The 12,911-nt window shown below is 36.4% G+C and overlaps 1 non-coding gene across 1 annotated transcript; it reads right to left on the reverse strand.

The window, feature by feature from the left end:
• Positions 1 to 7,642: 7,642 nt before the first annotated feature.
• Positions 7,643 to 7,723, reverse strand: TRNAL-CAA (transfer RNA leucine (anticodon CAA)). The gene has a single exon. It is a non-coding gene; the product is annotated as a tRNA-Leu (tRNA).
• Between the last annotated feature and the right edge of the window lie 5,188 nt (positions 7,724 to 12,911).

Consider the following 12,911-nt stretch of genomic DNA (forward strand, 5'->3'; position numbering starts at 1 on the left):
CTAGAGAAATGCATTAAAACCAGATTACTTAATTACCTGAATAAGTATAACATATTGTCTCCAAATCAGTTTGGTTTTAGACCAAAAATGAGTGCTCAAGATGCAATATTCTCCTTAACTGATTATTTGTATAAAACCATTGATAACTCCAAAAGGACTATTTCTATATTTTTGGATTTAACAAAGGCATTTGATACCGTAGATCACAATATACTCCTTAGAAAACTTGAAAAAGTAGGCATTCGTGGAATTCCTCAAAATCTAATTAAAAGCTTTCTTTCTAACAGAATACAAAAGGTAAGAATCAAGGATACTCTAAGTAAAAGTGCTCAAGTAAAAATCGGAGTACCCCAAGGAACAGTATTAGGACCAATTCTTTTTCTGTTATATATCAATGATCTGTGTGAGCTAAACTGTAATGCAAAAATTAACTCATATGCTGATGACACGGTAGTCACAGTCACGGGTGAAACTTGGGAGGACACCTTCAACAGAGCTCAAGAAACCCTAGTCATAGTTCAGAAATGGCTAAACAACCACCTACTTACTTTAAATGAAAATAAAACAAAATTCCTCTGCTTCTCACATAATAAAACAATGCAACCCTCAGACAATCTAACACTAAAACTCCACATACCAACTTGCAAAAATACTGAAAGCTGCAACTGTTATACTTTACAGAAATCAATACATGTTTCATACCTAGGGATAATTATAGATAGTTATCTGAAATGGAATTTTCATGCATCAAATTTGATCATTAAACTTCAGAAACTTATTTATATATTTTACAGAATTAGAAATGTTATTTCAACAAAAGCCTTGAAGTCTGTATACTTTGCCTTAGTTCAATCACAACTGCAATATGGAATTAACAGTTGGGGTGGAATACTTGATTCACACTTGGCTCAGGTAAATACATGCCAGAACTACATACTGAAAGTCATGTACAAAAAGCCAGTGATGTTTCCAACATACGAACTGTTCCAGCAAAGCATGGTACTTAACATACGGCAGCTATTTGTACAGTCAGTGACCCTATACATGCATAAAAATTTAAAGCTCTTCTGCAAAGAACACAAGCCAAAAATTTGCACTAGGTTGCAAGACAGAACTGGAGTAAGTATACCACGCCGGAACACTTTACTTGGACAAAGAAATCTAAGTTGTCTAGGACCACGGATATACAATGCATTACCTGTGGACGTGATCAGTGGCAATCAGAATACATTGAAGAAAAGGCTATTCACATGGCTCATTAACAATTATTACAAAGTAGATCAACTTATAAATTTCCATTATAATATTTAAATCAACGAGCACACTATTCCTCTCTACTAAGAAACCAACCTTCTCCTTAACCCATGCCCCTCCTTTCCAGCTTCTTGTTTAGGCCTATTACACCAAATACAGAAAAACAGTTCATAAAGTTACTCTAATTTAATATCACCAAAATGTTAATGGAGTAAATGATATTCACTAGATGCCATGATGTACATAATCTAGCTATTGTATTTTTGAAGCCCACACACAAGTTTACCTTATGTGGGATTCACATTGTATCTTATACTACCTTTGTATGTATATGTAATATACTGATTGTGAATAAAAATGTATGTAAATGTAATGTAAAAAAAATGAAAATTTAAAGTATGGTAATTCAAAAAGTAATTGATTCTGATTGTTAAAGCAACAATTAAGAGAATGGGACCCTCACCAGGATTACTTGATTCAGGAACTGGAAAAAATCCAATAAAAAAAAAGAGCTTGATTTGTTCTGGGTGATTTCCGACAAAAGAGTAGCATTACAAAAATGTTGCAAAGTTTCGGCTGGGAAGACTTGGGAGAAAGGAGACGAGCTGCTTGACTAAGTGGTATGTTCCAAGCTGTCAGTGGAGAGATGGCGTCGGAGGACATCAGTAGATGAATAAGTTTGAGTGGTGTCTTTAAAAGTAGTAAAGATCACAATATGAAGATAAAGTTGGAATTCAAGAGGACGAATTGGGGTAAATATCCGTTTATAGGAAGGGGAGTTAGGGATTGGAATAACTTACCAAGGGAGTTGTTCAATAAATTTCCAATTTCTTTGCGATCATTTAAGAAAAGGCTAGGAAAACAACAGATAGGGAATCTGCCACCTGGGCGACTGCCCTAAATGCATATCAGTATGATTGATTGATTGAATAAATACAGAGGCGCATAAGTTTCTTGGTTGGCTGGAAAAAAGTACATTGTTTTTAGTGAAATGATCAAATATCTATAACAAATATTATGAACAGCCATTAGCAAAATATGATGGGAAACACACTATTTATCCACATCTTCAGAAAGTTACATCAAAATTTATGCTTAAATTGACTGGTAAATTAATTTGTAATGATGTTTTCATAAAAACTAGCCTTTCCGATTGATATCATTTTGAAAAGATTATAATAAGGAAAGATATTCACAATATACTTATACAGTACATTTATAATACAGATATGCCAACTTTCAAAAGTCAAAAATCAGGAGAGTTTTTTTACGGAATATCCCAACATTTTAAGACACATCATCGATGATGTAACTTTGACGAATATTTAACCCATTATACTATGCAGTTATTTAATTTCTGTGATTTATTTATTTCTTTAGTTATTTATGTATAAACATTGAAATACTGCATGCATATGAGCTTTAGAACACATGACTCTTCATTGCAATTGCCTTAGGTCATTTCATAAATTTCTGAACTACATTTATGCTCGAAGCACTGGTCTTGCTGAATGGGTTGTAAGGTTGATGTTTTTTTTTGTTTTGTTTTTGTTTTTTCAGAATTCTTTTTTGGGAAACTTTGATCTGAATTGAGTTTCTGTCCTTGTAAATATGCTAAAAATTATAGTCACACTGTTGGCATTGTTATGTGGAAATGATAAAATAAAAAGCATTACATTAGAGATTCTGTCATATTTAAGATACCACCAGTTGACTGCATCTATCTTGGCAGTGCCTGCTGAATATTAATTCTCTCCAGCTATTTAAAGAACGAGGAAAAACTTGAGATTTTCAAAAAATACAAGAATACTAAATCAGGAACTAAGTCTCGGCGAACAAGAGAGGGAGAAAGGACCAAAAATAGAGAGTCTTCCACTTAAATCCAGGGAGTTACGTCTGATGATACATATATACCAGAATGTAATTTTATAAATGTGAGATCTCTGTTTATATATTTTGAAAAGAATACATTACAAAAGGTACTCTACAAGGTGGAATTTCTTTCATGCAACATAAATATCCCATTTTGCAAAGTTATCATTTTCTAGATTCACCAAACTATCATTATGCAAAATGTGTATGTATGTTAGGTATTCAGCCCAAAGGCTGCTTTGATCCTCCACAGGTCCGCCAACAGCTGTCATAAACAGCCTAGGCATCACTGAAGAGGCATACTAGGGAAATGAGGAGCGAGGTAGTTTCCCGTTGCTTTCATCACTGAGCCAGAAGTTGCTATTACATATCACTCTGCCAAGCCCACTGAAATACATGCACCAACTGACCCTATGAGCGACATTTTCACACCTTTCATAACAGGGACCGGCTGCATAAGGAATGGTATACTAGCATCGCTCATACCTCAGTCACTTTCATATCGTAAAAGCCAAGGATAAGACTGAGGCAGGTCGTATGTGTTATAAATAGATATGAATATTTTTTGTTACAATCTTTTCAAAATCAATAAATGTTTATGTATTATGAGTTTGTTAAGGTTTTTACACAAAACTCTGCATAAGTAAAGTGATTATGTTAATTATTCACATATTTGATTCACCAGGATTACTTGATTCAAGAAATGGAAAAAATCCAAAGAAAACCAGCTTAATTTATTTTGGGTGATTTTCCACAAAAGAGTAGCATTACAAAAATGTTGCAAAGATTGGGTTGGGAAGACTTGGGAGAAAGGAGATGAGCTGCTCAATAAGTGGTATGTATCAAGAGTATTACAAGGATGTTTATTAAGACCATCTTTTCAAGAATAAACATTCTTGTAATACTCTTGATAAATATCAAATTCAGTATGAACCAAACATGAGAATTATCGCATGTAAGTGGTATGTTTCGAGCTGTCAGTGGAGAGATGACATTGAATGACATTAGTAAATGAATGAGTTTGAGTGGTGTCTTTAGAAGTAGGAAAGATCACAATATGAAGATAAAGATGGAATTCAAGAGGTCAGATTGGGGCAAATATTTGTTTATAGGAAGAGGAGTTAGGGATTTGAATAACTTACCAAGGGGGATGTTCAATAAATTTCCAATTTCTTTGCAATCATTTAAGAAAAGATTAGGAAAATAACAAATAGGGAATCTGCCACCTGTGGGACTGCCCTAACTGCAGATCAGTAGTGACTGATTGATTGACCTTCCCCTCTCTGAAACCATTCACTATTAGCTGCCAATAATTTGCATACAACTTACTAATTTAATATATTTCTTGTCCACCAACTCTTGTCTCGATGTCTAGGGTATCGATGGGGTAGGGTATCTTGTTAGTTTGTATTTTATGTGTAGATATAATTTACTAAGTGACTTTGTGACTCGTTACAGTCTAAAATTATTTAAAAAACGAGTTCCTGCTGATAGACGAATTAAAATAAATCTGCCAACTTTGTTTCCTCTCGGCCTTCCCATGTATGAAATGATACATTTACCGTTATTGTTCACGAGAAAGTCGTTCCAGCAGATATTCTTTATTCTGAGTCCCCTGCCTGGTTCTGTCCTGCTCCCATGAGTTATGCCCCTGAAATCAACACCAGAAAATGATTTGTAGTACCTGCATCGATATTGCTACAGAAATGATGAGAAGTAAAAAAATATGAGGGTTGGGGGGGATAAGTCATGACAACTATTATTTTCCTCACTTTTACATGGCCCTACCATATAATGGTCATAAGTCATGGAAAGCATGACGCTCAGAGTACATGGACATAGCAAGATCAATCAATGATCAGTGATCTTCATTTATAGCTATTGCCCAGATGGTAGATTCCCTATCAATATTTTACCTATCTTTTTCTTAAATATTTTCAATGAACTTGGATAAACATTTCCCTTGATAATTTATTCCAACCCTTACTCCACATCCTATAAATGAATATTTGCCCTGCAGTTGCTTAAGAGTGGCCAGTATCCAGTATTCAGGAGATAGCGGGTTAGAACCCCACTGTCGGCTGCCCTGAAAATGGTTTCCCCGTGGTTTCCCATTTTCACAGCACCTAAATCAAGGCCATGGCTGGTTCCTTCCCACTCCTAGGCCTTTCCTATGCCATCATTGCCATAAGACCTATCTGTGTCGGTGCGACGTAAAGTAACTTGTAAAAAAAAAAAGAATATTTGCCCCACTACTTTTAAAAGCTCCACCCAAGCTTATTCTTCCACTTACGTCATTCCACACAACTCACCACTGACAAGTAGAAACATACCACATATATAACAAATTCCAACTTGTATGTTTGGGAAATTCCACCTTTCCACCACTAAAATCTTACGATTTTCTTAGATTACAAAACATTAATTTATTTTAAAAAAATTTGTTGGTACATGTTTCATTTTACGTGGAAAACATCTTCAGCCTGATCTTGAATGATAGTTAAAGTATTTTTAAAAAAACAAGAAACATAAGTAAAATCAGTGGCGTACGGCGAACACATTCATTACCCCAGCTGCAAAAACATTTTTTAAATGTAAACAATCGTAGCCCACACTACACTCTGTAAAGTCAACATTACTATTCTATAAGGTTGCATTTTTTCGTGGAAAGGTCTACCTGAGAAAGGTCTTAAAGAATATTTCCAACCACACACTTGCACATATTTCCATATTGATATTCACAGCAGTGACGACACCATCATAACTCTATAACAGATTTTAAACAATGTACTTACAGTTTCATCTGATGACTTTTTGTGATAGTACATTCATGGTTTTCACAAAAATACACTGGGACTATTTTTTTTTTAACTTCGAAAGCCTAACCTAAACTGAATCAGCAAAATTTAACTGGTATTTTACCGTCGCCGAAGTCTTATAGTTTCACTTGCTTACTGAATGTACGCACATCAACGACAAATGAGGGAAAATATTCGTCACAATGTATAACACACATTATATTAGTGAAGAATGCCACATAACTCACGAAACCTTCACCTGTAATCCAAGAGGAACCCTGCAAAAGTTCACTATTTACCACCATCGCAGACAACCAAATACATAATTATTTTACTTTACACTTCACTCTATGTTCATGCTGGGCAACCTAAATATTTTTCTTTGGCTATCAGAAAACATATTCTACACATGCCATCAATGAATTGCTCAAAAAAACTTTATACATTCCGAAATCCAAAAATACATTCTTCTGTATTACAATTGATTTCATAAATTGGCACTATTTTTATTAGCAAGATGATGTGCAAGTGGCTATACTGTTAACATGTTGATATTTTTCTTTTAGCCTCTAGCGTGTGGTGCTGAACACTTCGAGTGTCAAGTATTAAAACTAACATTCCTTACCTAAGCTAGCCGGCCTTTCGCCGTAAATTGCTGTTGGGGTGGGCCACAGCCCCGCCCCCCACTCCCATGACAAGGAAGCTTCGAGTGCATGCGTCATTCAAGCAACTTAAATTTAACTGAGGTACCTCTCCTTTGCGCCAGCAAGGAAACCCAGCTCGCTGGAGAAGCTGAACTGCGGTAGTGTGAGCCGATTGTCGAAACAGCTGTACTTTGCTTGGTTTAGATGTTTGCAGTTTTTTAAACATTATAAAAAGTGTTCTAAAGAATAATAAGAAAATGTTAATACAAAGTTATTTATCCCAGCAGCGCTGGGATAGATGGGGTTCAGTGCACGCCACTGGGTAAAACACAATATTAAAAACAACTTGTCCTTGACTAAATGAAAGGTTTAATTGTCTAAAGAGTCAATGTTTTTCTCTTTGTTGTCGCTGTTTGCCATCTCTTGATGTAAAAGATGTGTTCATGAAAAGCCACTTACAAACTATCCTAAAATAAGAGATCTTAAAATTTCTTGATAAATAATTAAAACAGTAGTGTCTAACTATGCAAGTTCTTGTAACATTCAGCCTTGATGTGATGGAAAAGGGAATTTTCTTGCCAGATGAATTGGACTAGGTCTAATTGTGTTCAAGATGGAGAGCAACTCTTTGTGTTGTGATTGCATCTGAATCACCCGACACCTCTCACAGCTGACTCACACCGGGCCTCCTACTGTGCTCAATGCTACATTCCTCCTTATTTTAGGACAGTTTTTAAGTGGCTTTTCATGAACACATCTTTTACATCAAGAGGTGCCAAACAGTGACAACGAAGAGAAAATCATTGTCGCTTAAGACATATAAACCTTTCATTTAGTCAAGGACAAGTTGCTTTTAATATTGTGTTTTACCTATGTTGCTTGTGTTTTTGTGTATATTTTAACTATCATTCAAGATCACAGCTGAAGATATTTTCCATGGAAAATGAAATGTACCAACAAAGAAGATTTAATTTTTAAAAATAAATTAATGTTATCGAAATCAACTTTCAACCTATTAGGTCATGTTACGTACATTTAATACGTGTTGAAGAGATGTTAGGTACAGAAAAAAATTGCCAACCAGACACCAGTGGGATCCGAACCCACAACCTCCCGATTTTGCGTCGGTTGCTCTACCAATTGAGCTATGGTGGCCTAGGTCATCTTTGTTCTGTTGGAAAGGATCTAAGGTACAGGTTGTGGGTTTGGATCCCACTGGTGTCCAGTTGGCCATTTTTGTTCTGCATTTAAAATCTCTTCAACACGTACTAAATGTACGTAACACGACCTAATAGGGTTAAAGTCGACTTTGATTACAATGCAGTCATGAAAATTCAATATTCATTAAATTAATGTTATTGTAATCTAAGAATCATAAGATTTTAAAGTGGTGGAACTTCTCAAATGTACAAGTTGGAATTTGTTACGAGGTGTGTTTCTTTAAGTAAGGGCCGTTTTGTTGTAGACGCTAGTAGTGCACATGAGCGCGTGCGTCGTGTGCCGGCATGCCTCAGGAACAATGGTGCTCAGTTGCAGCTCTGCTGCCAACCTGTATGGTTCTGTTCTATGTTGGCTCAAATGTTCAAGATTATCGATTCGCCCACCCCTTGCGAGGTTTGATCAGTGATACGGTTTTTGTCGGTAAGGAACCTCTCTGCTGCAGACATTCACTGACAGATTTGTGAAGTGTCTGGTTCTAATACTATGAGTGAAGGCAAAGTGCGTAAGTGGGTACGAATCTTCAAAGATGGCTGTGACAACGTCCATGATGAGGTCCGCTCTCGTCGCAGATGATCACAGATGGTTACTGGCTTTTCCACCACCTCAAACATCACCTCAGCGGCAACCATTACAATGATGACGGCGGAGTGAAAATGACCATGAACTCTTGGTTGTTGGAGCAGGTGGCAAGTTTCTATGAAGAGGGTATTTAAAACTTAGTTGTAAGGTATGATAAGTGTTTAAACAATCTTGGCGGCTATGTTGAAAAATAGAGTAAAGTGTATAGGATCTGCAAATAAATGTGGTGTTTGGAAATCGTCTTTTGTTGTGTAGTTATTTTCAAATGGCTCTTACTTAAAAAACACACTTCATATATATAATAACTCCACCATGGATCAAGATGAAATTTATTACTTGTAATATACCTCATAGTTGAACATCTCATCTCCTTACTCCCAATACTTTGGACAGGCCCAGTGCAACGGGACTGCACTTGTGAGTCTGGCTCCACACAGAATGGATGTGATGAGGTAAGAATAGCATGGGAAGTACTAGAACAGCCGCCATACTCATCAGACCTATCTTGGTGCAATTTAGACCTCATCCCAAAGTGAAAGAACAATTGCGTGGAAGGCAGTTTGGGACACGAGAGGACTGCCAACACTGTGGGACATTAGATTGCAAAATTCATACTTGGTGAGGCAACTGACATCTTATGTCTTTCGCATCATTGGCAACGTCTTGTGGACTATCTGAGGGACTACTTTGAAGGTAAACATTATGTAGCATTATTTGTACATTCCGCAGTACCTTATGCTCCCGACTCCCATCTGTATATTTCCATTTGTCTGGTAGATCCCGCATTCATGCGGAAAAAATAGTTGCCATGATTTATGCCCAAACTCTCTTATCTTTCCTCCCATTTTCCAGTTTTTGGGGCTATATGATCAAAGAAAAACTATCACATTGGGGTCATAACTTCAACTGAACATATTTTAGAAGTTTTATTAACCCTCCGAGTGCTATCGTCTTGCTACGAGACGATTCATAAAATCAATATAGCAACTCGTAAAATCGGTATCACAATCGATTTTAAGAATATTCTCGCTATGGAATGAAATTCTCTATCTGGTGGGCAGATCAAGTTGGTCTTTGGTTGGGGAAGGCAAGCAGTAAGCGACGATCTTGTCAGCTGTGAACTGGTCTTTGTTTACGTCTACTCAAACTGCCAGTTGCTTTGAGCGTTTGAAGGTTATTGTTTGCTAGCCAATTTGTGATAATTGTGTGCCTGATTTACTCTAATTTAATTGGTTTATTTAGTTTAGTGATTATTATAATATAAACATGAGTGAACTAAGTGGTTCAAGTGCAATTAGAGAAGCATTAGAGGAGCTTGGGAGTGATGAAAGTGAAGACGAAAATGGTAATGTAGAAGATATTCGTGATGTTTCATCATTAGATGACTTTTCTTCTGGAAGTAGGGAAGAATATGACCCTAATTTAGATACCCATGACTATGGTGATGCATCAAGTAGTGATGTAGACAATCCAAATGTGCTAACCCTACCAGTCATATCTAGACTTAATGACCCACCACAACAGACTCTCTCCGAGTCTTTTTACCTGTGACTTTTTTATTAGTCCTTGAAGATTCTATTATTATATATCATTGTGCTTGTAATAACATTTGGCACATTTTGTATATCTTGGAATTTAATTTCAGATAGTGTAGTGCTTGTGACCAAAATAAAAAATTGGAATATCTTTTGATTGTTTAAAAAAATGACTAATCATCCATTATACTTTTACTACATACTTGTAAGTAAAACATCCTACTATTATCTTAGTCCCCAATTCTTCCTGAACAAATTGATATATAATATGCTATATGTAGTTACAAATTTGTATTATAAATGTTTAAAATGTATCTGCCCACTGCCTTAAGAATGTTTAGCACTTAAGAGTGAAACGTTCAGCACTTGCAGGGTTAGTTTTCTGACATTTCCAACACCAATTCATATGGAGATAAATTTGTAAAGAAAGCTGTTTCTTTTCTAGAACTGTAATGGCACAAAGATTCAGGAGATAACTCCTAGGAGTATGATTATGATCCTTGTATTATACAGCCTAATAATGAATTGATTGTTATTTTTACCATGACATTTGGATAGTTTTTACGAAATGATGCTATGATAGATACTGTTGGCAGCTTCCATGTGAAATGACTATATGACACTAATTAGATTACAATTAATTAATTACAATTTTGTTGGTCGGACACATGTTGAAGGCAATGTGGTTGTTAACATTGAGAACTAAAATACATAATGTAGACATTCTAGCCTTCTTGTAACAGTGATATAAAGGCCACCTGCTATCAATGCGGTCCATTGTACTCAACCAGTCCATCGTGATAATACACAGAACTACCAGTCTGCAATGGATAAATAAATATCTAACAGAGGGTAAAACTTCTGTTGACCCTTGGGGAAAGGTAAGTTAGAGTTCTAACATGATGCAGCTCGAACAATGTCACAAGGCAGCCAATGTTAGGAATTTAGGTTTTTTCTTTACAATTGGCTTTACTTTATGTCGCACCAACACAGATAATCTTACAGCAATGATGGGATAGAAAAGACCTAAGAGTGGGAAGGAAGCAGCCGTTAACATTTTAAAAAACATATCTGAGGAGTGGGTGATAATTCCGCATTAGATTCATCATTATTACTTTGCCTGGCACTTTCTTAATACCAATGTAGTTGGTCCATTATTGGACATTATGAATTTTCCAGCTAACTCATTCCTAGTTGCCAGCGTTTTGCCCTAATGTCTTGTCATTCAATATTCCCCCCCCCCCCCCTTTCTCTATATATTCTCCATCTTACTTATCATAATATAGCTCATCACAACCCAACACATGACTGTACTATCTTAAATGAGCCTCTTGTATTTTCTCAGCTATGATCGTACATCCCATCATCGCTCAGACATTACTATTCTTAACATCAGTACGAATAAAAATCTCATTTAATGTAGGATGATACACAATTATATTTGAGACTGGATGGCAACTGTGTCACCTCCCAATTTTATCATTTCTGGTGCATTTTCACGTGCTCTTCCCACCTTTCCCTCATCCGCTAAACCTATACATAAGTTTTGGTGCAGTGTCTACTTCACCAATCTCATATATGAATGAAATATAGTGTCATGCCTTGAATTGCTGAGGAAATGATCAAAGACATTCTGTACGGCATATATACCACTCCATTTCATGTGTTTTGAAAGTGATGTGATGTTATTTGCCAAGACCACCTTGCACCTCACATCAGATGGATATCAGCTCCATGGGCAGCCTAAGAAGCAACAGACCAATGTTTCTTCTCGTGATACCCTTGATTGATAGACGTGGCAACTAGCAAGCAAACCAGTGGACTCTACGGCAAAGTAGGATAAGCACTAGGAAGAAGTTGTCATACCTATTTTTTTTTTTTTTTTCTCGGTAAAAGAAATCCATTTCTGAAGTTTCACTTTTGACTTTCGTTACACCCCATATAAAAATGCTACATTACTAGTCAATGAAATGAGAACACATAACAGAAGCTGTCCTTCATTTTACAGGATGTAATTATTACAATGGTGTGAGAAATTTAATTTTTTTTTCAAATTATTTATCAGCATGACCAACTCTCTAACACCCACATACTCAGTTCACATTGTTTCCGACCATTCTGTATAACACAGTACATGGTTATCAACTATTAAAAATCTGAATACTTTTTTTTTTCTTTGCTAATTGCTTTACGTCACACTGACACAGATAAGTCTTATGGCGACAATATCTGAATGCTGTAGGTACTTCCATTTCATTTCAGTTTTCCAAATTCGTACTCTCCTCAGTACTAGAAGATTCATTGACTTACCTTATTTTATTTTTGCAGGCGTTTCCACTTTCGAACAGTTGCCTGTTCTCGGATGTCACATGTTTCTATCCTGTTAGACCTCTCCTTACCTTGGCTTTAGCTATTGCTCCCCTCTAGTTTACCTTGGTCTCCCTCAAAATCATCTCCCTGGTGGAGACCAGTTGAGCAAACACTGTGACCATAACTGTTTCTCCATCTGTCAGAAAGTCCATACCATCTCAATGGTCGAACATCAATCCTGTCCGTAACCAGTTCCTCTATTCTTACATATCCGTTCCTCAGCCCATCCAAGCAGGTAGTTCTCAGGTTTCACCATCCATTGTATCGCACCCATTTCCACAGCCTCAATCCTACCCCTTTGTCTCACATTCAGTGTCCAACACTTCGAGCTGTACATCAATCGGAACACGTCTGGATATGGGCCGACTCTAAAAGATCCCATTTAAAGATCTAATAGCTACTCTGTAAGATATATCCGCATCACACTGACCGGTCTTGTCCATTAGTAAAACACATCCTCATTTCTCACCTGGCCAAAGTAGTTACAAAATTCTAATCCTTACCTTGCTCACTTTTAAAAACAGGATATTCTGTTTAACCCATACTGACATCTAAAGCGAAACATTAAACTGGTTGCAAGATGTGATGAAACAGATATTGATTCCTGTAGGGAACCTGAAATATTTGTCCCGAATGAG

This window comes from Anabrus simplex, chromosome 14, assembly GCF_040414725.1.
Source record: "Anabrus simplex isolate iqAnaSimp1 chromosome 14, ASM4041472v1, whole genome shotgun sequence".
NCBI lineage: Eukaryota > Metazoa > Arthropoda > Insecta > Orthoptera > Tettigoniidae > Anabrus > Anabrus simplex.